This window comes from Lissotriton vulgaris, chromosome 6, assembly GCF_964263255.1.
Source record: "Lissotriton vulgaris chromosome 6, aLisVul1.2, whole genome shotgun sequence".
NCBI classification, from domain to species: Eukaryota; Metazoa; Chordata; class Amphibia; order Caudata; family Salamandridae; genus Lissotriton; species Lissotriton vulgaris.
The window spans coordinates 1,608,999,762-1,609,024,564 of NC_141694.1; positions in this window are offsets into that span (position 1 = coordinate 1,608,999,762).

The window sequence follows — 24,803 nt, forward strand, 5'->3', positions numbered from 1 at the left end:
TTCCCAGTGCCTTTGTTCTTTCCCAAGACTGTACCCTTGTATCCACAATTGGCACATCCCTGGCTACAGCTAAGCCCCTTGTAAAAGGTACAATGCGTACCAAGAGCACTGTGACCAGGGAAGGCCTCTAAGGGCTGCAGCACCTATTATGCCACCTTTAGAGGCCCTGCACCTTACTACACACACTGCGACTGCAGGCTGTGTGCTTTGATGCAGAGAAAAGCAAAGAGAGGACATGGCCTTTGGATGCTGTCCCTGCCTTTTGCTGCTCCCAGCAACTGGTTCCCGCTGGTTCTGGCCCCCAATTTGGGCAGGAGAATCAGCGAGTAATCCAAGCTAGGAAGAGAGGTGTGCCCACCTTTGCCAACCCCACCCCGCAGGTGGAGGAGGCGAGGTGAAGCACTCATCTCAGTCCCATCCATCTTGAAGATGAGGGGACTTTGCCAATTAGGAAGAGGCTCATGCCCCCTCCCACTGGAGGGTGGTATAATAGGGGGTGTACCCACACCAAAGAAGGGACCCGTTCTTCCCGAACTGCAGACCCCTTTAATGCGGCTAAATTTAGTATTTGGGGGCTGCCCTGAACCTTGTCTCCCCAGATTAGAGGAAGAAAAAAGAAGGATTGAAGAGCTGTGCTGACCAAGGAGGGAGAAGAGGACACCAACTGCATTGGCCACAGCCCAATCGGCCTGTCCTGTCTATGGCCTGCCTACAGCAAGAACCCCAGAGAATCCAGCAGCCAGCAACCCCCGGAGCTCAGAGGACTTGCCCTGCGACCATCCTACAGACTCTGTCTCCCGTGAGCACCGGATTTGCTCAAACAAAGACTCACCTCCAGAGTCCGGATTACGGTGACTCTGCGATTCTTCACACTCTTCACCCGACACCCACTGCCCGAGTTCAAGTGGTCCAACACCACAAGGAGGTCTCCCCAATGATCCTGACTTGGGATCTGGTGATCCCCGACCTCCCTCAATCTGACGCCTGCAGCCTCAACCTGAAGGGTCCTGTGACCGGAGCTGGTAAGAAAACCTGACGCCAAAAGACACCCCTGCACCCGACACCCCAAGTCCTTGGGTGGCCAACCCATTGTGTCCAGGAATCCTCCAAGATCCCAATTTAGCCTAGTCAGCAGTCTCTAACCGAAGGCACTCTTAGCCCCACTGGCTAACATTGGGCCCCTGTACCCTGCACCCAGCCGCCCCAGTGCCACCGGTGGTGCAACTTGAGTGCCCATCTAGACCTTCGGGAACGTTGGTCCTAACCCCCAAAACTCACCCTCGTAAGTACAGTACTTACCTGTGTAACCGCTAATACTTTTTCCCCATAGGAACCCATGTAAAGAGATTTTGGGTATAAAAAATGTGTAGAAATGTGTTGTATGAAGTAAAGAGAATTCTATTGCAAAGTATAAAAGTCATACTTACCTTGTATTTAGAGATCCTAAGGTGTGGTATCTAGACACACCACCCCAGTACTCAAAGTAATCCAAAGGTAATTACGGTGTAATTTGAACAGTTTCCAAAGCATATACAAACCTGTAACAATTGCAATGTCAAGCCCAACTGCTTTTCCTTGAACAGTCTTGCATTTGAAAGTATATTTCACTTGCCTGTGCCAAGTCTTGCTTGGTTCTAAAATAATACATTAAATATACCTTTTTCATACTTACCTAATTGGTCTGGGTTCTGTCTCTGAGTGTGTGTATCAGTCCCTGATTGAGTAAATACAACAAATGCTTAACACACCCTCTGGATAAGTCGAACTGCTTGCCCACACTACTACAAAGAGAGCTGTCCGTACTTACCTAATTTAGCCTCTGCTATAAAACCGGGGACTTCCTAGACTCTGTGCACGCTATACATCATTTTGGTATAGTACGTACAGAGTCAGCTTCCTACACCTATGTTTCCACCAAGACCAATTGATGTAGATTTCAAAGCATCACAACATTATTACTGAAGTCTGTAAAGGAGTTACATCAAAACCAGCACCCCTGCAACCTCCTAAAATATCCTAATAGTTCCATCAATGGGAGAACCAACTGGAAGGCCATATCAGGCTTTTTCATGGCAATGCATCTATCTTTATTCTACGACAATATCTACTCCCATAAAGAATTTTACATCACTTCTAGCTTTGTTCACCATATTGAACTGCTGAACCCACAGAACAGATTTAGAGCATTATCTGCAACTCGCAGCTGTATGAGTAAACTCAGCTCTAGTAAATCATCCAAGTGTGCATACAAGCCTGGTTTCGCCATTGATTGAATGATTGAGAAACATTTAAAGGGAACCTTTTATCTTTGGTATCGCTTTGTTCGCCCTAAGTTTGCAGGATATGCCCAGACGTGGGTCCCTTGCTCACTTTGCAACTGGATTCAAGCTAGCCTGGCTGGTGATGGCTGATTAGCCAGAAACCAGTCCCAGGATTATTGTTTCCGGTCCAGGGAAGACATGGCTTGGCAGGTCGGGATGGACTGTTCCCATGAGGCACAGGGTCAGACTGAATTGCATATGGTCATGTCTGAACTGGGGTGGTGGAGTGAGCTAAAGAATGATGATGGATTAAAAGCAGATTAGTGGACTGGGGGTGAGTGTTTGATTTGTTCCAACGCTCCGTCCATCATCCCCTTTGGTTTCGCTTCCTCCAACCTAGGCATCTTGGAATTAGGAACTAGAAAAAAGAGATTTGCAGACAGAAAGCTGGTTTAACAAAACAGTATCGCTATTAGGGCATTCCTAAAAGAAATGTTATGTTATTGCCATTTGTATAGCACAACAGCTGCCCAGCAAAGGGGCTTTCCGGCGCTGTCAGCAAAGCAACTAACACGGAGGAAAAGTCAAAGACTCCACAATGGGGAATAAGTATGTTTTATGGCCTTCCTAAAAGCCAAATAGTATGGTTTTGAATGTGAGTGGGCAGTAAATTCCAAAGGAGGGATGCCCTGCTGCGGAAGGAGCGGCCTGCTGCCCGCATTCTCCGGAACTTTGGGACCCTCACCAGATGCTGGCCAAGAGAACGGAGCTGGCGTGCGGGAATGTAGGGAGTGACTTGGTTGTCCAGAATACTAGGAGTGTTAAATTTCAGGGCTTTAAAAGTGATGCAAAGGGCCTTAAATTCAATTCTCCTAGCCACCGGCAACCAAAGTAGCTGGTGGATAGTGGCTGACACTGTGCTAAACCTGAGCAAGCCAATCAGCGATCTGCTGATTGACTCGCGCAGAAAGTCATATATTTGAGATGTAAAGGTAAAATTATTAGAGTTGGAAGACAAGGTATCATAGAGAACGGTTTCCTAAATGAGAATATTTCACATGCAAAAGCATGAAGATCGTACAATTTTAGCTGGAAGATAAGGAGTGAAATGTTGGGCTAAACGAAGTAGAATCGCCCTGATTATCGATAAGCCTTAATTCATCAATATACAGGGCAAGTGCTGCTTTGGAGCCACTGGTCAAGCAAAATCCAAATTATCACAAATCAAGATAATTATTGTCTTCTAAGTGTTTCAATTACTTTTTTAATAAAGCACTGATCGTAAGTTTACCCAAAAGTAGTACCAACATGATTGGCCTGTAATTTTTTTATTAATATCCTGTCTATATTTTCTTAATACTAGGGAAACTATGCCACTCCTCCATTCAGTGATGAAAGCGATAAATTATTAATCGAGAGATCACTGGATCACCGATCTGTACACACTATTGTAGAAGGGCATCATGCAAATATCAGGTAACCCTAATTAAATTGCATTAAGAAATGTGGTGTCTTCCTCTAGATTGGTGGGACAAAACTTTCCCACATGCAGGAATGGATGGAGAAGAAAGGGTGTGTTCACAGTTACTTGTTTTTACTTGCAAATTCTTGAGGGCAGAATAGATTTTGTGAGTTTTAGACAAAAAAATTGAGAAAGTTAATTGGAAAATATTCGAGGAGATGGAATAGAAATGATAGCGGAAGACGGATGACAAAATGCATTTAAGAGTTGTTGGAGTAGATCTTTATATTATGGCGTTGATGGAACACGAGGTATTATTTGTGAGGCCTGCACAAACAATATGTTTATGTTTGTCCTACACTGGTAACCAAACACCCCATTGGAGCGCTTGACTCTCAGAGGGTAGTGTTACAGTCTAAGGCTTACTCAAGGGAGGTGGTGTGGGCTAGTAATTGACATTTACAGGTACGCAGAAATAACACTCAATAATTGATTTTCCACTCTGTACTTTGCTTTATAAAAAAAAGGAAGTGTACCTTTATTCCACACACACAGTACTCAATACTATGCATCAATTTACAAATACTTCTGGACATGGCATAACATCCCCATCCCGCCCGAAGGAGGCGGAGGGTCTAGTACCACCACTCCCATGTATGCACATCATCTTGCCCCCAAATGCAGTAAGTTGACCATAACGTGGAGCGAGGGCCGCTCCCACTGGCACCATCCCAGTGGCAGCCCACCCCCTTATCTCAACATGCATTTATAGTGGGAAAACCTGCCATAGAGACACATATCCCTGACTGAGCATCTCATACTGACACTACAGTATATCCACTTAAATCACAGTGGCAGTCAGATGGGGTGTTTAACTAATGAAGTAGCAAGAATACATGTCTAGGTATCACTTAGAATGACAATACTTATCATATCTCGTAACAGGTATAATGCAAGTCAATCACAGCCCCTAAAATACTTCACCTTTATTGTCACATGATTATGCAATTACAACCAGGCACCCTGGCAAGAATGCCTAGCAAAATAACACCAATTTACTTACCATTTCAAATATTAAACGTGACTTCCAGTCCCCACAAGGAACACATTAAGAAAATGCACTACTAGTGCCATTACACCTTTCCACCCCTAGGGGGGTTATCTCAATGGCAGTCCATGTTTAACCTTGCACACTTCAGTGCAGTCCTAAGCAGCCACTGCAAAACAAAAGTTCCAGCCTCAGGTAGCCTTTACTAAACATGAATAGGCCTGGGGGGGGGGGGGTTCTTTCCTTCCAGTTCCCCAGTGACTGAGGGTGGGAACGTTTTACATCTGTGCTGGGGGAGACTGCGTTGCTCCTGCAGCTCCCCCTGCACCTTTGCCCAAATGGCGGTGGCCCCATCTTCCTGGGATCACCACCCCCCAAATACGCAGGTTTTCCTGCAGGCTTGATCGTGCCCTGCCAGGCATTATTGGGCGCTTTTCTCTTACAGCGTGCGTATTTGAGCAGTGGCTCTCCCTCTGCTCTGGGAAGCGCCATGATGCCCTCGCTGGCAGCCTCTTGTTGCATTCACATCTCTTCGGGGGCCTGGTCCCACTCGGGCACCCTGCATCCAGGTAGGTTGGATAGCAGCTCGGGGAGCCCAACCAGTCTGCTCTCGCTGTCTCCCAGACTGGCCTGCACCCTTGCATGCTGCTGCTGGAGCCGGCTCTTCATTCTGGTATGACCTCTCCTGCGGGCAGACACAGATGATGCTACCAGTCGGGCAGGGGCTTGGGGGATTCGACGCCACTCCCACCTCCTTCTTCTCCTACTCTGGGGACCGGAGTTGGGGATACCGGGCCCCCAGGGAATTCTTCACGAGGAGCGCAATGGGCTACCGGACTTCTGCTTTCCCCGGGCTTGGAGTTGGGGGTCCCGGGCCCCTCACCCATTTCTAGGGGGGGAGTTGGGGGTGGGGGGGGTGACTGCGCTCCCCTACCTTCATTGTCATCGGGTGCAGGGTGGGCTCCTGGCACCCCCTGGGGCACTTTCACGGGGAGCACAACGGTGCTCCCTGACTTTACTCCTAGGAGGGCCAGGGTGAAGAGCCTGGACCCCATGGCATCTTTACGGGAGGGGGGGGGGGGGGTGACTGCGCTCCCTGGCTTCACTTTCTTCTGGGGGCAACCCCCAGGACTTGACCCACCCCGGGGGCACATCCAAGACTGGGGGCGGAGCACCACGCTTCGTCGTCAGTCTAATCAGAGGTCAAAGTTCGCCTACCTTCTGGTGGGCATATCTCAGCCCCAGGGGACCAATTTTCACAATCTTGGCCTCTTCTTGCTGCTGTAATGGTGGCCAGCTCCAACCACGTGGAGCACTTTTCACCACCCTCCTTGTCTCCTAGAGGGTGACTCGGCAAGGAGCTGTCTTCACTGGTTCCCTGCGCCTGCCTTTCACCTGGCTCTCCTTCTGGACCTCTCTTCTCCTTGCGCAGAGGCCCAGGCTTCTCCTCACTGGCCCTGGAATCCTCAAAGGCGCAGTCCAGAGTCCGGGGACAGTCAGGGGTTCCTCCTTCCAATTGCTAATGGCCCCAGGCTCCAGCACCGGTCTTCCTCAGCAAGACCACACCCCAGAGACTGCTCCTCTTCCTGTGCAAGACCTTTTAAAAGAAATGGAGGGGGCTGTCAGGAAGGCACTTCTGCCCTATCCTGCAGCGACATATCACCTCTCTGCCCCTGCTCCTTCCTTCCTGCACAGGCTCCTGTGATACTTCAAAATGGCATAGTCCAGGGGTCTCGTGTCACAACGTCTCTAAAAAGACCCCTTCCCTCTTGCTGACTTCATGGCCCGGGCCCAGAGCAGGCCTGGCACCGGGTAACAGCTGATGATGGATACCCTGCAGCTTCACCCCAATCTCTCCCTCCTGGAGAGAAGACGTTCGCCCTTGGAATGCTTGCAGTGAAGGGCTAGGCCTCTGATGCTACAGCTTGGGGAGGAAGGTAATTAATCCAGCCTGGCAGGGTCACACCCGGCCAGGCCCTGGTTATGAGCTGAACCAGAGGAATATGACATTTCTGGATGACCCATAAGCAGTACAGATAAGACTTTGGACTCAGCAGAATACTTCTTCTTACACAATTTACAAATGTACTTTGGTGTGTGTCTTGAATTTTTAGGCCCTAGGGAAGTGAAACTACCCCATGTGGTCTCTGTCTTCATAGGAGAATAATGGAGTGTTCCTAGAGTGAAATAGGAAAGCACACTGACAAGTGTGCGCACGCGTGTGCACCAGTGTAAGGGCTGCACGGGGAGATTCCTGTTGTGCGCAGCCCAGGAGCAGCAACAGATTGAATAGTGTGGCAGGAATTATGCAGAGTTGGGTGGGGACATGGAATAGGCTTTATAATGTGGGGAGACACATGCAAGGGAAACACTTGAATGTGTCTCCCCACATTATAAAGCCTATTCCATGTCCCCACCCAACTCTGCATAATTCCTGCCACACTATTCAATCTGTTCCTGCTCCTGGGCTGCGCACAACAGGAATCTCCCCGTGCAGCCCTTACACTGGTGCACACGCGTGCGCACACTTGTCTACATGTAACCAGTCCGGTACCCCTTACCCTGGCTGCAGTGCAGCGGCCTTCTCTCACAATCCACATGCAGTCTATTTCATCATGAGTTCACTGTGGCTGAGTCCCAGCTTATGAGGCTCTCCCACAGTAAAAGCTCAAAAATTAGGTGCTCAAAAAGCAAAAAATCCAGGTGGCTCAGATGGTCAGAACCACCACAGGCGTTATTCAGACTTGGCACTGAAAGTTAGTTTATAGTATACGAGCTGTCGTTTGAAGGCACAGAGATATGCTTCGTCGTATGTGTTCCTCCATTTTCGTTCACTTTGTCCCAAAATTATATATTAGTTTCTTAATTGTCTGAGAATCATTTGCTGAAGACTTTTTTTTATTTAAAATTTGACCTTCTTAGCCTGGAGTTCTTGATTCAAAACATTTGGGAGAGAACAATTAAATCTAGATAATGCTTCATCTACTGAGCTAAAGTTTGCTGAAATTTCAAATTGGGATATCAGGACAGTACTTATTTTAGTATGATTGAAGCTCTTCTAATCGAACGTGACATAAGGGACCGATATTTTAGCATAAGATGTTGGTCTGTTCTGCTTGAAAAAGAACGAGATCACATGATGATCTGTCCAGGGAAGCAGCTGAACATATGTAATAGAAAATGGAATTTTGGATGACCAAATGTGATCTAAAATGTGTCCTTTAATATCAGTTGCAGGCTGTATCTATAGAGTGGCCCCAAAGAGCCCATGACTTGAATTAAAATCTAGTGTAGCAGAATCAAAAAACGTATTAATATGAATAGTTAAGTCTTCAAAGATAATAAGGTGAAATTGTTCCAACAAGGCTTGTGTTACATAATCCTATAAGGGTATAGTTGAACTTGGAGCTAGGTCCTAAGGATGATAAAGACAAGCATTGAAAATGCAATAGGTCTCGGATTTATTTGAGTTAGAGCTAATGGCATTGTAAATGGCAATGTCTTTTAGCCATGTGTTATGGAGTGTATGCATGTGGTGTGTAATGGAATTATGTGGTATGGATTGGAATTGTTCACCCTGCACACTCACTACTCTGCACTCACTACTCACTACTCTGCACTCACTACTCACTACTCACTACTCACTACTGTGCACTCACTATTCACTACTGTGCACTCACTACTGTGCACTCACTACTCACTACTGTGCACTCACTACTCACTACTCTGCACTCACTACTCACTACTCTGCACTCACTACTCTGCACTCACTACTCTGCACTAACTACTCTGCACTCACTACTCTGCACTCACTACTCACTACTCTGCACTCACTACTCTGCACTCACTACTCTGCACTCTGGAAACTCACTACTCACTACTCAGCACTCTGCACTCAGCTGGTGGTGTCTGTGTGTGCATGGCAGTGGTGGTGTGCGTGTGTGCATGGCAGTGGTGGTGTGCGTGTTTGCATGGCAGTGGTGGTGTGCGTGTGTGCATGGCAGTGGTGGTGTGCGTGTGTGCATGGCAGTGGTGGTGTGCTTGTGTGCATGGCAGTGGTGGTGTGCGTGTGTGCATGGCAGTGGTGGTGTTCGTGTGTGCATGGCAGTGGTGGTGTCCGTGTGTGCATGGCAGTGTTGGTGTCCGTGTGTGCATGGCAGTGTTGGTGTCCGTGTGTGCATGGCAGTGGTGGTGTGCGTGTGTGCATGGCAGTGGTGGTGTGCGTGTGTGCATGGCAGTGGTGGGGTCCGTGTGTGCATGGCAGTGGTGGTGTCTGTGTGTGCATGGCAGTGGTGGTGTCCGTGTGTGCATGGTAGTGGTTGTGTCTGTGTGCATGGCAGTGGTGGTGTCTGTGTGTGCATGGCAGTGGTGGTGTACATGTGCATGGCAGTGGTGGTGTGCGTGTGTGCATGGCAGTGGTGGTGTCCGTGTGCGCATGGCAGTGGTGGTGTCTGTGTGTGCATGTACGTTGAGCCTGGAACCAGCCATGCCGATATGCTGACATCGAACGTCTGATAACACAGTACCACAGCAACCTTGCACGAATACGGCCAGGGATGAAAAACAGTGGACCACCTGAATCTATTTATGGGCAAGATATATCGAGTCTTTGAAAACGAAAAAATAAGGGAAGACATAAACTGCGTGAACTTAAGCCCTGAAGAAACTCCTTGGTTGGGAGTGAAACGCGTTGGCTGAACTCGTTGCATATTTTACTGATGTGTATTTTAAACGGACAAAGATAAATAAAGAACATTTTTCTACTTATATATTCTCTTGGACTTCTATTTTGGTGCGCCCCCATGAACATTGAAAAAAAAAGTGGTGTACGTGTGTGCATGGCAGTGGTGGTGTACGTGTGCATGGCAGTGGTGGTGTGCGTGTGCATGGCAGTGGTGGTGTGCATGGCAGTGGTGGTGTCCGTGTGTGCATGGCAGTGGTGGTGACTGTGTGCATGGCAGTGGTGGTGTGCGTGTGTGCATGGCAGTGGTGGTGTCTCTATGTGCATGGCAGTGGTGGTGTGCGTGTGTGCATGGCAGTGGTGGTGTCCGTGTGTGCATGGCAGTGGTGGTGTGCGTGTGTGCATGGCAGTGGTGGTGTCTGTGTGTGCATGGCAGTGGTGGTGTCTGTGTGCATGGTAGTGGTGGTGTCTGTGTGCATGGTAGTGGTGGTGTCTGTGTGCATGGCAGTGGTGGTGTCTGTGTGTGCATGGCAGTGGTGGTGTACGTGTGCATGGCAGTGGTGGTGTGCATGTGTGCATGGCAGTGGTGGTGTCCGTGCGTGCATGGCAGTGGTGGTGACTGTGTGTGCATGGCAGTGGTGGTGTCTGTGTGTGCTTGGCAGTGGTGGTGTCTGTGTGTGCATGGCAGTGGTGGTGTCTGTGTGTGCATGGCAGTGGTGGTTTCCGTGTGTGCATGGCGGTGGTGGTGTCTGTGTGTGCATGGCAGTGGTGGTGTCTGTGTGCATGGTAGTGGTGGTGTCTGTGTGCATGGCAGTGGTGGTGTCTGTGTGTGCATGGCAGTGGTGGTGTACGTGTGCATGGCAGTGGTGGTGTGCGTGTGTGCATTGCAGTGGTGTTGTCCGTGTGTGCATGGCAGTGGTCAGGGCCGGACTGGGAACCAGAACCGGCCCTGGCAAAGTGCTCGGCCGGCCCCCTCCCCCCCTCCTTCCCTCCGGGAGGAGGGGGAGGTGTGACCGGGCTCTGTGCCAGGGCCGGTTTTCGGCCGTTTTTGTTACAGGGCCGTTTTTGCAGCATAACGGCCCTGTAACAAAAACGGCCCCCAGGGGGCCAAAACCGGCCCCCAACCATGCAGCCCACCGGGGGATTGCCCGGTGCCCGCAATGGCCAGTCCGGGCCTGGCAGTGGTGGTGACTGTGTGTGCATGGCAGTGGTGGTGTCTGTGTGTGCATGGCAGTGGTGGTGTGCGTGTGTGCATGGCAGTGGTGGTGTCTGTGTGTGCATGGCAGTGGTGGTGTACGTGTGCATGGAACCTACTTGCAATCAGACGTGTTGGTTGTCACCAGAATGCCTCGTTACTGCTGCCGGTAATGCTGCCGGATGCTAGGACGTGAAGAGCACACCACTCACTTGAGTCGGGTCCAGCAACTTTTTGAATATCCGACCTCACTTCCTTCCAGAGGAGGACGCGAGGTCACAGCCACGACACACATAACCACTGCCCGGGTCTCCATACTATTGAGCAGTGAGTCAGTGTTCATCTTTCTTTTCCCGCTCGCCAGCAGTTAAGTCACTCGTGTTTCAGCTCAGTTTGATTCTGGTGGTTGAGTGACACCGCGGGAGCATTTCTTCATCGCTCCAGCGGTACTTAGTAATCGTCTCGGGCGGCATCAATGCTGTAGCGGCTGGGAGCCGACAGAGGGCGCACTAACAGCGCGTGTGCCCCTCGTCTCGTTGCAACGCGAGGGAAGCGCTATTGTCTGTTTTCCAATACTGCCAAACGTGCGTCTGTACAGGGGTCTGTACTACTATTTAAACAGCCTGACGCCCGCTCTTATGCTGGTCAGTAACCTTTGTTTAAAGTTCCCCTTGCATCATCAAGTAGAGCGACACTCCCGTTGTGACCTAGAGCCCATTCTCCCGCCCATAGCTTTATTGGCTGCTTTGTCGGGCCATGCCCAGGCTAGTGACACCCAGTACAACCAGGGTGAGTCAGCCCCAGAGCATCAGCCCGAATATAGCACTCAGCGCTTTAAATACTAGACTGTTCCAGTCAACAAACCAAGGAGTCTTAGGCATGATAAAGGTATTAATAGTTGTATATATTTCATCCCTGAGGCTTGTTATACCTTGTTGTGCCTCCCCCCCCCGGCCCGCCCCGCCCCGAACCGCATTCCTGAGCCTTATGCCAAGGACATGACATCCACGCCACGAGGGTGCGGTATTTCAATTAATGCAGCCAGCAGGGGTAAAAAGAGTAAATATTGTAGCACTAAGCCGCAGCGCCACGGGAGCAGCAGAGCCGGCGCTCAGGCGTCACTCTTCTTCACCAGGAGTCGGGAGACATCCAGAACAACAGTCAGTGAGGTAATAAATAGCATGTGAATAAATGTGACATGCAGTAGACACGTAGACCCGGCCCTGATAGGTAAGTGCCGGTGCTAAGCACCAGAAAGCACCGGCACAATTAGAAAAGCAACCCGCTTCTCCCTACGTACCGGCGACCTTAGGCCTGCTGCTTCAGCTGCGGGGGGCGCGCGCAGCCGTGAACGGCGGCTGCGCGCGAGCACTGGCACGCAATCTGAGCGGCAGGGACGGCACGCGACTGGGGAAAGCCGGTGTGTCCTGTTGAAAGAGGGTGCCCCTCCTTAGGCGCTCGGTGACTTGTTGGGGGCCTGTAGACGACTGTGCACCTGCCCGTCCTTGTGCAAGACCCTCTGTCCAGTGCTCACCCTCATTTGGCGAACGTCACCATGGAGCGCAAAGACACGCCGAGACGAGGTAGGAAGGGGGGGGTCTCTGTGTGTGCGTGCGCATGCGCTGCGGCGACGGGGGCCGGGAGGAATGTTCTGTATGTGTGCGTGTGAGTGTGTGTATGTGCGGCGAGGGGGGGGTCTGTATGTGTGTGCGTGCATGTGAGTCTGCTTCCAAGGAGCCATGGGAGACAGGAAGCGCGCGCGACCTGATCCCAGTTCCAAGGTTGCGCGTGCACCTCACTTGTCTCCTGTCTCCCTTGACTCCTTGAAAGCAAGAATGATTGCAATAGACTCTCGGAACGACAGATTGCTTCGCAATCTGTTCGCAGTTCCGAGACCTAAAAAAGGAAAGAAAAGCAGTTCTCATGTGAGATAATAGGAGGAGCACACAACATATCTATGTAGTCGGCATTTGAGGTGGAAATATATTACTAGTTATGCTGTTTTCTAGAGAATTGCAACTCCTCTTTCAGCTGGCCAGTTAACATGTGTAATCTTAAAACCAGCTTGAATCAGGGACTTTTAAATCAGGCACTGAGACCTCAATGAAGCATGTTTTTGTGATGGATTATAAATCCCACAAAATGGCTAGAAGTTCACGAATGTCCTGACAATTTCATGGAAAGGAGCAAACAACAATTAGGGCAGCCTTCCAGAAATAGGAGAGATTGAAGTCACCTAGGGGTCAGACTGTAAGGACAGTTTTGTAGGTATGCCTATGGGACTTGTCAAAATTGGGGCAATTATTAACTAATTTAGAAGTGAAGATGTCTACGTCATCTACTTAGAAACCCAGGTTACTGATTCAAGAAGAGACTTGAATTTGGACCGTGATGCAGAGTGCAAAGAAACTTAAGAAAAGATGGTGCATAGGTAAGTCTATCTGAATTTCGAAAATATTCTATTTGAGGAGAGGCAGAAGAGCCATTAATGCACCAGGGGCACACCCACAAGGTAGCTGCACAGCACCTATCCTTAAATAGGGAGAAACTGATCTGCACACGGCCACTGAGAGTAAGCTGAAATACAGCACAGATCAAAATAGATGTCCGCTCTGACAATCGAGAGCGCTCTCCTAAAATAGTGACCGGGAGCCCTTAATCATCACTATCCTGAGTGTGAGGCACTTTCTGCAACACACAAAATGTACTGGACTAGAGAACAACAGAAATCGAAATGGGGCAAAAAAGATGATGTCAAGGGGGTAAGTGCAGCTATCATGTCATGTAAGAAAACAGGGAAGGATATTAAAACTGTTTGAGAATGGAGGGAGTTAAAAGAATACCTATTAAATCAAAATAAAGATATTAAGGTGATAATGCAACATGCACAAATTGAGCTAAGGAGCAGTGGACTTAGCTAGAGACTTGGTAAAATAGGATAAAATACAATAACATCGGGCGTGGCCAACAGCATGGCCGGCTAGGACGTGCTCTTTTGTGGCTCCGGACGAGCTGCACTGTATCCGACGTTGAAATTATGCTGAGAAGCCCCGCTTTGCCGTGAAACTATAAATAAGGGTCCCGACCTGCCCGGGGCGCTTCAACAGCACAGCAAAAACGTTGAGAACTGGCAAAATTGGAGCCGTCAGCAGACCAGGTCTAGCCGCGAGCGCCAAGATGGCGGAGACGTGCTGAGAGCTGGGGACTTCTCTGGAGCGAAGAGAGCTGCCGCGACCCACCACATGAAAGGGGACACCGGAGCGACCGTTGTAAGCCTCGCGGACACGGCAGGTGAGCCGTAGTAGTGCCGAAAGCGGAGTGAGGCGTCCCGCAGGAGTGTGGCAGGAGGATTGAGGCTCCGTGCGAAACGCGCCGGAGGCCTGGGACGTCCCGCAGCTGACACCGCTAGAGGCCTTGAAGCACCCGGTGGACAGTGCGGAAGACGGAACGAAGTGAGCTACGGCGGGGCCGAGCCGAGAGGGACTGAGGCACTACGGGAGAGGTGGAGAGCCTGTCCCTGAGAAGACGCCTAGCGGCACCATCTATAAAACGGCCCTGGCAACAGTGCGACCGGGGGGAGGGAGTGTGGCCCACCCCCACCGAGGCGAGGGGCTGATCCGTGACTGTAAGGCCACTGAAGAGGAAGGCCTCGCTGAGGGCCCCCGAGGAAGAATTGGGTCCCGGTGGCCTGCCGGGGCATGACGCCTGACATGTGCCCTGCGTGCACGGGTGCCTGAGGGCCAGGAGAGAGGCCGGACGACTTGATCAGCGGGCAGCGCTCTCGTGATCTGGAGAGAAGCGCAGACTATCCGTGGACTCTGACATCTAGGCCGGTGAGGAGGCTGTGGTGGGATGGACCAGCGTAGCATTTCGGCCCTCGCCCCCTAGTGAACACGGCTCACGGCTCTGTCATCAAGGGAGGGGACGTCAAGATCATACCTCAACCAGGCCTGGAGACAAGGCGGCGGGGGCAACGAGGGCTGTGGGGTGCTTAGCGCTGAGTGGGGCATTGGAACGGACTCGGCTTTGGGGTGCAGGCCGGGATTTACTCAAGGATACGGCGCGGAACGTGGCCCCAGAAATAATCCACGGACGCCTTCAGCTCCCCAGAACCTAAAGGGCGGAGTAGCTGGGCGCCACCCTCGTGGAAAGACAGGAAGATTACCGAGTCTCACCCACGGCCTGTTGAGAGAGGAGGCAAAGGACAGGGCAGTGGGCCTCCCACGCGTGCACTCCCACTGACACATCGGCCATGGGGAAAAAGGATACGGTCCCCAAAACCCCTAAACAGGGGCCCATGGACAACTACGCCGCACCTCGGCTGTTGGCGGAGGCCGCGTCTACTGCCCCCGGCACGCGCTCCGACACTGACTTGCTCATGGGTGCCATTCAGGCATCCAGAACGGACATCCAGGACTCCCGGGCAGCCTTGGAAGTTAAGATCGGCGAGGTGGGTTCGGAGGTGACACTTCTGAGGCAGGACTTCAAAAAGCTAACAGATAGAGTGACTACGGCGGAGACGCGCATAGGTGAGGCGGAGTACTCGATCCCCACCCTTAGAAAAGACATGGCGGAACACCAGGCCTCCCATCGCCAACTACTGTGGAAGGTGGATGACGCAGAAAACAGGGCGCGACACAACAACGTGCACTTTCTGGGTTTTAGGGAAGGAATCGAGGGGACGAATATGGCAGCTTCTCTACATGCCTGGCTGATTAAAACCTTTCCGACGGCTTTATCATCGAAAGGGCACACCGGGCGTTACTGGCGAAACCACCCGAGGGTGCGAGACCGCGACCGGTCATTGCCCGATTCCTCAACTTCGCCGACCGGGACCTGATCCTGAGAGAGGCCTGAAAACTGGGGGAGATCCGATTGGAAAACAGAAATATTATGATATTCCCAGACTACAGCCAGGAAGTGCAAAAACAACGCCGCTCCTTTGACGCGGTTAAAGCAAAACTGAGAGACATGAACATTATCTACATGCTGCTCTTCCCGGCAAAGCTAAAGGTGATCTATATGGACAAAACACACTTCTTTAACCACCCGGAAGATGCCTGGCAATGGCTAGAGGAACGACCCATATTCCGCAGACAGGAGAACGATGGTCGAGGAGTGTCGGACAGGCCAACTCTCCACAGAGCCTAATGGGAACTGCCGAAGGCTTAGAGACTGAGGTCACAAAGGAATAAGAGACAGACTCCGACCACGCCCTACCCGGGATGCACCCTGACGGACAGACGACAAGGGCAATCTGCTTCGCCCAGGAGGAGAGGCGCGACGGGATCTAGATTCAGTTGCCTGGAAAGAAACACTCGATCGGAGGGAGAAGAAGGAGAATATTCGGGGGGCCGCTCCTCGGGGGTGAAGAGGGAGGGGTGCGCTCCGTCCACCCACTGGAGAAGGCAATCCGAAATCTGGAGCAGGACGCTTCGGGGCAGATAACTGACCCACGACCAGACACCCAGGACTCACATTCTTGAACAGGGGCGGACTAGGCAGTTGAGATTTCAGCTCGTTACTAAGGGGACACGCAAGTTGATACACCCCCTTATACCTATTGTTTTCATTGGTTTATTGTTCTTATCTGTACAATTTCCTTAACTCTGATTCTTGAGACTGATTAGTTGGGAATGTATTGCATGTTCTCCGCTAAGGTGGACAGAGTAGGTTGAAGGGGGGATCTTTGGGTCGGCGACAGACCCTCTCCCACTGACAGTTCTGCCTCGCAGAGGGATGGGACTGAAAGGGGAGGGAGGTGGGGTGGGGCGGGGTGGGGGGGAGTTCAGTTTTGTTGAGTCTGACTGGATGGGCAAATCGGGGCGGTGGGGGGGAGGGGCTGGTGGGAGGGGGAAGTTGGGGGGGAAGGGGAGGATGGACAGCATGAGCAATGCATTCACTTGTCGGACAGGCACGCACACTATACACCACACGCCAAAACGATTCCTACGATATCACCGGGGGTTCATTGACACACAGCATTGGCAGCACACGTACTCCTCACGGCGAAGGCCGGCGCAAGGTGTCAGAGGTCGTTTGATGAGACTACATCACTATGTTTATGGGGAATCCAGATAGAGACACGGCACACGGGGAAGGCGTTAAAGTGATGACTTGGAACGTTAATGGCCTAGGCTGTAGGATCAAAAGAGGTCTGGTTAACAACTATATTAAGCGGTCTGGAGCAGATGTGGTACTCCTACAGGAAACACATCTGAGGGGTACGAAATGTGCCTTCCTAGCGAGGGGGCAATATAAAGTTCTGGCTCATGCTGGGTTTACCTCTGGATCCAGAGGGGTCGCTATACTGATAAAAAAATGTCCACCAATGAGAGTAGCACAAGTTTGGACCGACCCACGGGGTACCTATGTGGGAGTACGCGGGATGTGGGGAAGGAAGGAATACACATTTATCTCCGCCTACGCTCCGCCCAAATTGCAGGCGGATACGCTAAGGGGAGTGTCTGACATCATTCTTAACACATCAGACACGGTGCAGATCCTTGGGGGGACTTCAATGATGTGATGAGCCCATCGGTTGATAGGACGGGAGACCGAGATAGACCCACAACCCTGACTCCATTAGCCAAAACCATGACTACCCTTGGCCTCCTAGACGTGTGGAGATGGTTGCACCCGACGGCTCAGACATTCTCCTTCTTCTCTGGAGCGCATAAAGTCTACTTCCGCCTGGACTATATTTTCATGGCGAGACAGACGTTAGAGATGTCAGATTCAGCGGAATACTGTGCTTGAGGGGTGTCTGACCACTCGCCGCTGATATTAGAAGTGGGCAGGAGGAGACGAGCCGGACCTAGAATTCTTAGGCTTTCGGCCTGGGACCTACAGAGCCCGAAGCTCCTGAAGGGATTGCGAGCCGATGTTAAGGTATACCTGGCAGACAACATGGGGTCTGTGGACTCCAGGGTTGTCCTATGGGAAGCGCCTAAAGTAGTGCTTAGAGACCGGGCACACTGTAGATTAGCAGACGCTAGGAAGAAGGGACAGGCGGAGATCCAAGCCCTGGAGATGCAGGTATTGCGGCTGGAGACAGAACACCGCCAAACTAAAGACCCAGGGACCCTGAGATGACTGGTTGATGTACAAGCCCAGTATAAACAATTAATGACGGGGGAGGCCAAGACACAGGCACTGGCTACCCTACACCGCATCTATGATGTGGGTGATAAGTCCGGAAAGCTTTTGGCGTGGTTAAGTAGGAAAGAGAAGGAAGAGAGATGGGTGGAAAGAGTAAGGGTTGGTCCGGATGCATGGGCATGTACTGACGTTGAGATAGCAGACGCCTTCGCTGACTTCTATGGGATCTTTTATGAGGCATGTGATCTGGGGTCCAAGAAGGACGCGTTGAAATATATAGCATCTATTGACATCCCGAAGCTTGAGGAGGCAGACTGTGAGGACTTAGTGGCTGACCTTACGGAGGAAGAGGTTAGGGTAGCACTGACAAAACTTCGTGCAGGTAAGGCCCCAGGCCCCAATGGATTCCCCGCGGAGTTTTTCAAGAAGATGGCAGACCTTTTGACCAGACACCTTTTAGGCCTGTTCCGAGATGCCGAGAAGGAGGGTCAATTCCCTTTGGACCTCAGACAGTCCACGATCGTCCCAATCTATAAGACAGGAAAACCTGCAGAAGACTGCGCTTCTTACCGCCCCATCTCCCTGTTGAATGTCGAAGCAAAGCTCTATGCAACTGTCCTGGCTCTCCGCTTAAGACGAGTCATATCGCGCTTGGTACATATGGACCAGACAGGGTTCATCATGGAAAGGGCGACTAGATATAATTTCCGTAGGACACATAAGTGGCTCTGTGAAGTGGAAGGTAGGACGGAGCCCCATTGTTTCCTGTCTCTGGACGCTGAAAAGGCATTTGATACAGTACATTGGCCCTTCTTGGAGGGAGTCCTGGAGCATATGGGCTTCGGGCCCAAGTTTAGACGCGAAGTTCGTCTACTCTACTCAGGCCCTAGTGCTCGAGTCAGGGTAAATTGTACGATGTCCAGGGCCTTTCCCATACAAAGGGGATCCCGGCAAGGTTGTCCCTTGTCGCCCCTTCTGTTTGCCTTATCTATCCAGGTCGTGGCGTGCGCGATTAGGCAGAACTCTAGGGTGACGGGATTCCAAGTGGGGCAGGCAGGGCTACAGGAGGAGAAACTGTCACTCTATGCAGATGATGTGTTGCTGTATGTGACGCAGCTGGAGACTACCATACCGGCGCTCTTCAGTGAACTGGACCAGTACGGGGTGAGATCTGGTTATCAAATGAATTGGCACAAGTCGACACTCTACGATCCCCGAGGGCGGACAGAGTGCCCTCAGTTGCCAGAAAGATTACAGACTACCAGTGAGGGATTTCTATACCTAGGGATATTTATAACAACAGACAGGAACATCTCCTACGACCGCAATATTAACCGTATTATTAGTAACTTTAAAATGGACGCAGGCAGATGGCAATTGCTTCCCCTGACAATTCTTGGAAGGGCGGCCATGTTCAAAATGATCTCACTACCGAGATTTCTGTACGCATTTCAAAATGAATACTTCCTGGTGCAGCCCAAGACTTTCCGAGAAGTCCATGTGGAATTGAGGTCCTACTTGTGGTTAGGGAAGCATCCCAGGGTTGCGCTGGCGACCCTACAGAGACACCAGTATGATGGGGGATCTCGCTCCCCGACCTGGAGGCCTACTACTGGGCGGAACACCTGGCTCCCATCAATGAATGGGTGCATGCACCGGCCACACACCCCACTTATGCACTAGAAAGGCACACTATGGGCACGCACAATTGTTTACACTACATATATGAGGGGAAGGGACAGGCCAGGCTGTTACCGGCCACTAGACTTACACTGGGAGCATGGAAGAGGGCCTCGAAAGCTACGGGATGGACACATAGACCCTCGAGACAGACTCCGATTTGAGACTGCTCTTGGCTGAAGGAACTTAGTAAGTTGAGAGGCTTCCGGTGTTGGGACGACATAGGTATTTCCTCCTTAGGTGATGTAGTCAAGAGCGGGACCTTGAAGTCATTTCAGTCACTACAGGCGGAATTTGGGCTACACCGCTCACAGTTTTTCAAATACATACAATTCAGACATGCATGGCGGGCGGAAAGGACACTACAGGAGGCACTCCCTGAATATGCCCCTCTGGAAGGCCGCTTGTTCCAGGAAAACATCTCCAAAAAGGCTGTCTCCCTGACGTATAAGTCGATTATGAATAATAAACCGGACAGGCTGGAGGGCCTGCGGGCCATTTGGGAGAAAGAAGTAGGGGAGATGGATGATGTAGACTGGGGGGTAGTATTAATGCACCCTAGGGAGGTAGCGATTAAGTCGCGACTCCCCTTGATACAATTTAAGATCCTACACAGGGTATACTTTGACAGAGTACGGCTCTTTAAGATGGGGAGAGTGTCTGACCCTAGCTGCTTGCGATGTGGAATTGCACCTGGAGATTTCTTACGTACAGTGTGGTCGTGCTCACATATACAAACCTACTGGGGGGAGGTCACCGCTGAACTGGATGTGGTGCTAGAGATAGATATCCCACTGGATCCGAAGCTCATTCTCTTGGGGATGGCCAATGATGTGGACCTGGCCCGTCCACTGCTGATCTTTTTAGTCCTAGCACTGGTGGTAGCCAAAAGGGACATTGCCAGGAAATGGAGGGCACCGGATACACCCCAGTTAGGAGAATGGAGGAGGGGCATGGTTCTGTACATGGCGGCCGTAAGGGTCACGTATAGGGCGAGAGGGTGTCCGAAGAAATTTCGTAAAGTGTGGGGCAAATGGAGACGTTACCATGGTTTGGATGGAGGACTATGAAAGATGCCGGTTGTACGTAACTATGATGCATACACAGGACAGAGCCCTTCAAGTTCAAGGGAATGTATATCACGGAACTGGTGATCTGCTATCAATACATGTGTATCTGACTAATACTAGGGGGATCTAAATTTTGTGGGGGGAGGTGGGATGGGGGCGCGGGGCCTTGGCTTGATAGTGACATGCTTGTTCTGTACTTGTTTTCTTTTGCTGAAAATAAGAAAAATGTTTTTAAAAAAATACAATAACATGGAAAATATATTAAAAATTAATAGTGTTTTTAAAAATTGCAAAAAAAGTCTAAAAAAAATCACCAAAGATATGCCCACTACATAGACCGTTCCATTAATCCCAGTACCACAAAAAGACCCACAAAGGTAATTATGCAGTGTGTGAACAGTTTCCTAGAGCTACAGTCCATAATGACCCTCGGTATAAATAGTTATTCTAGCAACTGGAAATTAATATCGGATTAGCTTTATTTTCAATCCAAAGTTCACCAATTCTATTGTCTTGATTTCACTTGGCTTCCAATTAATTTATTATTACTTTTGGGGCATGTTACCTTTGTTTGGTTCTCGTGTTCAATATCTCTTAACTAGTTTGAATGTACTCATTTCTCGTTACCGCAGTGGACATCTTGCAGGACTAAGTATAGATCTTAGGCAATCTAGAGGTAGAGACTCGGGTACCCTAAAGAGTCTTCAACTCACTTATTAGTAAATAGTTGGATTTGGGTGTTGGAGTTGGATTTGCATCAGAAGTTGACAGAAAGGGTCATAATCCCTTATCATCAATTGCATCTCTTATCCTGCCAGTGGTTTACTCCACCTGTGCACTAAGAGTACATGAACAGTCAAAATGTGTAGGCTAGTTAATGAGTTGTAGACGTTGAGTTGCACTCTGGCTACACCTGCGAGAAGAGGCGGTCATTCTAGAAATGATCACTTGCTACCAATCCATAATATCCTTATTGGTCCTAGTACTGAATCACACCCTGCAAGAATTTTCACCACAAATAAGTTGTGTCAGCGAGAGAAGGAGTCAAGTAAAGGTCTGAGGATGCTGCTGTGATGAAAGAGAGGGGGGGTGAAACATCAGCGACTTACCCCCAGCGTTTCCAGCCTGGGTGCAAGACCACTACTCTTCTGGGCCTTTGAGGCCACAAGCGTGCTGACCAGTGGTCAGAGCTCCTATGACAATTTGGGCTTGCAGCAGCAGGGGGCCATCATCCTTGCCACGACTTTGGTGATGCCCATACTGCTTATGCCTCACTCGACATGAGGGTATGAGTTGGACAAGCCTCATTTATAGATTGGAATGACATCAGTCCAGAATTGACATGACAGGGCAAGGCCCAGGCCTTTAACAAGCATGACTGTGACGAGGGGGGGTCGGATCACAGACAGAACTACCTTACCTAATGACTGGGATGTTATGAACGACTCCCTCTCCTCTCTCTTTCCTCAGCACCCGGAAGCCTGGAGGGACTCGGGTTGGCAACCGCCTTCCGGAGAGGACGAGAAAGGACCTTGTTTCTTTAATTGGGCCGAGTTCTCACTAAGCCACGCCCCCATGGATGACGCCGAGGACGCTGGACGCTCAAAACCAGAAAGTAGATGGAGTCCAGTGTGTTCGAACATCGGAGGAGCTCAGCGGTTCGAGAGACCGGAGAAGCCTGCCGAGACGGAGGAAACAGGAGGAGAGACGACCGGAGAACTAGCCCAGAAACCGCAGGAGCCAGGAGGCCAACGTCCTTGCGGATCGCCCAGCCACGCTTCTCGAGAAGCGTGGCTTTCACAGGTACGATCCGGTATCTCGGGTTGAGAGGGTAAAAAGGGAAGCACAAAGCCACAATTGCCTTGAAACCGGAGTTCCCGAATCCCTGCCCTGAGCACCACCATCACCTAGTGTTGTTTTTGGAGTGTGCACCGTGTGTCTCCTCACTTCCCTTCCCTATCACATATCACTATTGGACACACAAATGAATCCAGTCTCTTTATTTTTTTCTTACACGCTGGATCATCGCGGGCCCTTTTTAATGGACGGCGTCATACCGGAGTGGAAAAGACGGGGGAAGACTTCCTCAAAACTTCGTGCCTTGCCCGAAAAGGACTCAGACCAGCCCCTTCCTTATTACCGACTAGTACCTAGAAAAAAACGTGTATTAAGGCCAATAAAGTCCATCTTAATGCCACCAAGTCTGCCTGCGTCTTCCTCTACCCCGCTACAATGACACAAACCAACTTTTTGACAGAGGTAGTTTAGTGATGGCCAACACAACATGAATTGGGCTGATTAGTACAAGCTGTGGAAATAAGAACTGGCCAAATTTCCAAAAGGGATCGGCTCACACAAAAATGGCTATTGTGAGCTAATATGGTGAACAGTCTAGGGGCCACAAAGGAAATGACACAAGGAGATCCTTGGCACCTTCCAGACCCTCAAGGAGAGGACTTGTTCCTGGAAGCTAGATCCCGGGGTAGAGGCTCAAGGTGCAACCATAAGATTTGCAGGCTGGCCAGAGGCTGGGGTGTGTTGCAGCATAATTGTTGAGGTACTGCTTTTTTGGCAGGTGTCTACAAGTAGATGGATGTGGATGGTGTTCTTATGGAAAACTGGGTCATTTAGCAACTGTGGCATTATCACCTTAATGTCCGCATAAGACAGAGACACACCTCCTACTCACTCATTATCCTGTAAGTCTGCCCTTGTCAAGTCGACTGCTTAAACCCCCTCCCCACCGATCAGCATTGTCAGCAGTGGGACAAAACATATCAGGGTTGCATCTAAGTTCAACTCTTATTAGAAACAGCCAGACTTACATGGCTAGCCTCAAAGAAGAAAGTTTCTCAATCAGGAGCTAAGCCAGGCAAATTATTCTACTGGTCAGCAAAAAGAGTGAATACATCTTGAATTGTTGCTTGGTTCCGCAATGTTTCTGGGGTACTGAAGACAGATGGATTGGAGATCACTTAAGTTGTTACAAAGTACTACAGTAGCCTGTATAAGGCCTGGACAGTTTCCAAGAAAGTACGATTTTTCCCACTGATGAAGGACCTTCCGGTAGAGGTGCTGTCAGAAGAAGCTAGATTCAGAAAAGGGGGTGGTGATGAACAGAGTGTTTGAATTAGGCAGACTACTCTTACCCAGTCCAAAGATCAGGGCTTGATCCATCACCGTTATTTATCTTTTCTGATTCGTTTTTGTCCACCATAAGCGTGGAAGGGTATACTCAGATGTGAGTCCCTTGCTCATTGCACCATCAGGATTCAAGCAAGCCGGGCCGAAGACGGCTGAAATGCCAGAAACCAGTCCCCAGAAGCTTGTTTCCTTCCCATTATAAGAATTGGCTTGGTAGTTTGGTCTGCCCTGTTCCCATGATGCACTGGGCCAGGGTCAGACTAATTTGCATATAGCCAAGTTCTGAGCTGGGATGGTGCAGTGAGCTAAAAAACGGTGATGGATCAAGCCCTGATCTTTGGACTGGGTAAGAGTGGTCTGCTTAATTCAGACACTCTGTTCATCACCACCCCCTTTTCTGAATCGTCAGAAGAAGCTAGGGCGGATATAAGCTACCACTAACCGAAGACAAGCTCCTGGGAACAATCTCTGAAATGCATACAGGAAAAACATGTGGACCAAACAACTTGACAATGATTCTTTTTAAATGCTTCACCCCTCTGATGTCTTCCCATCTGTTAAATATGTTTGAGGACACCAAATCAACAGGATTTTTGCCTGAAGGCCTTCAGAAAACTACAATTGCTAAAACATGGAAGCCAGGTTGCTTATGAGACTCATACCGACCAATAATTAATGAATGAGGACAAGATCCTTTTTAAATCATTGGCAAATCGGGTAATGGGAGTGGCATGCAGTACGCTCACTGATACATTAGGATAAAAATGAATTAATGTTGAGTACAGGAAATAGACACTGTACCAAACAAGTGCAGAGGGCGTTTGCATCTATGGGCTAATCTCCAGTCCATGTGCACTCCTACTCAGTTCGCTATACCTGAGAGAGAAAGTTAAGATGTTATCCATTTTATAGTGGATCCTATGCCAATCAGAAATATTTTTTAACAGTAGATATAAAAAATTTGTAAACTTATAGTTTTAGATACAGGGCTTGTTCAATGCCCACTCAAAGTACAGGCAATGTTTTAGTTAAACATATTCAACCAATTCAAACGATTTGCAGCATCAAATATTTAGGTCTCTGTCATTAACAGAGGCACATTGATCCTAACATGATGAGATTTGTGCAGGAAGTTAGTATCAATTGGATTAATGTGACGGC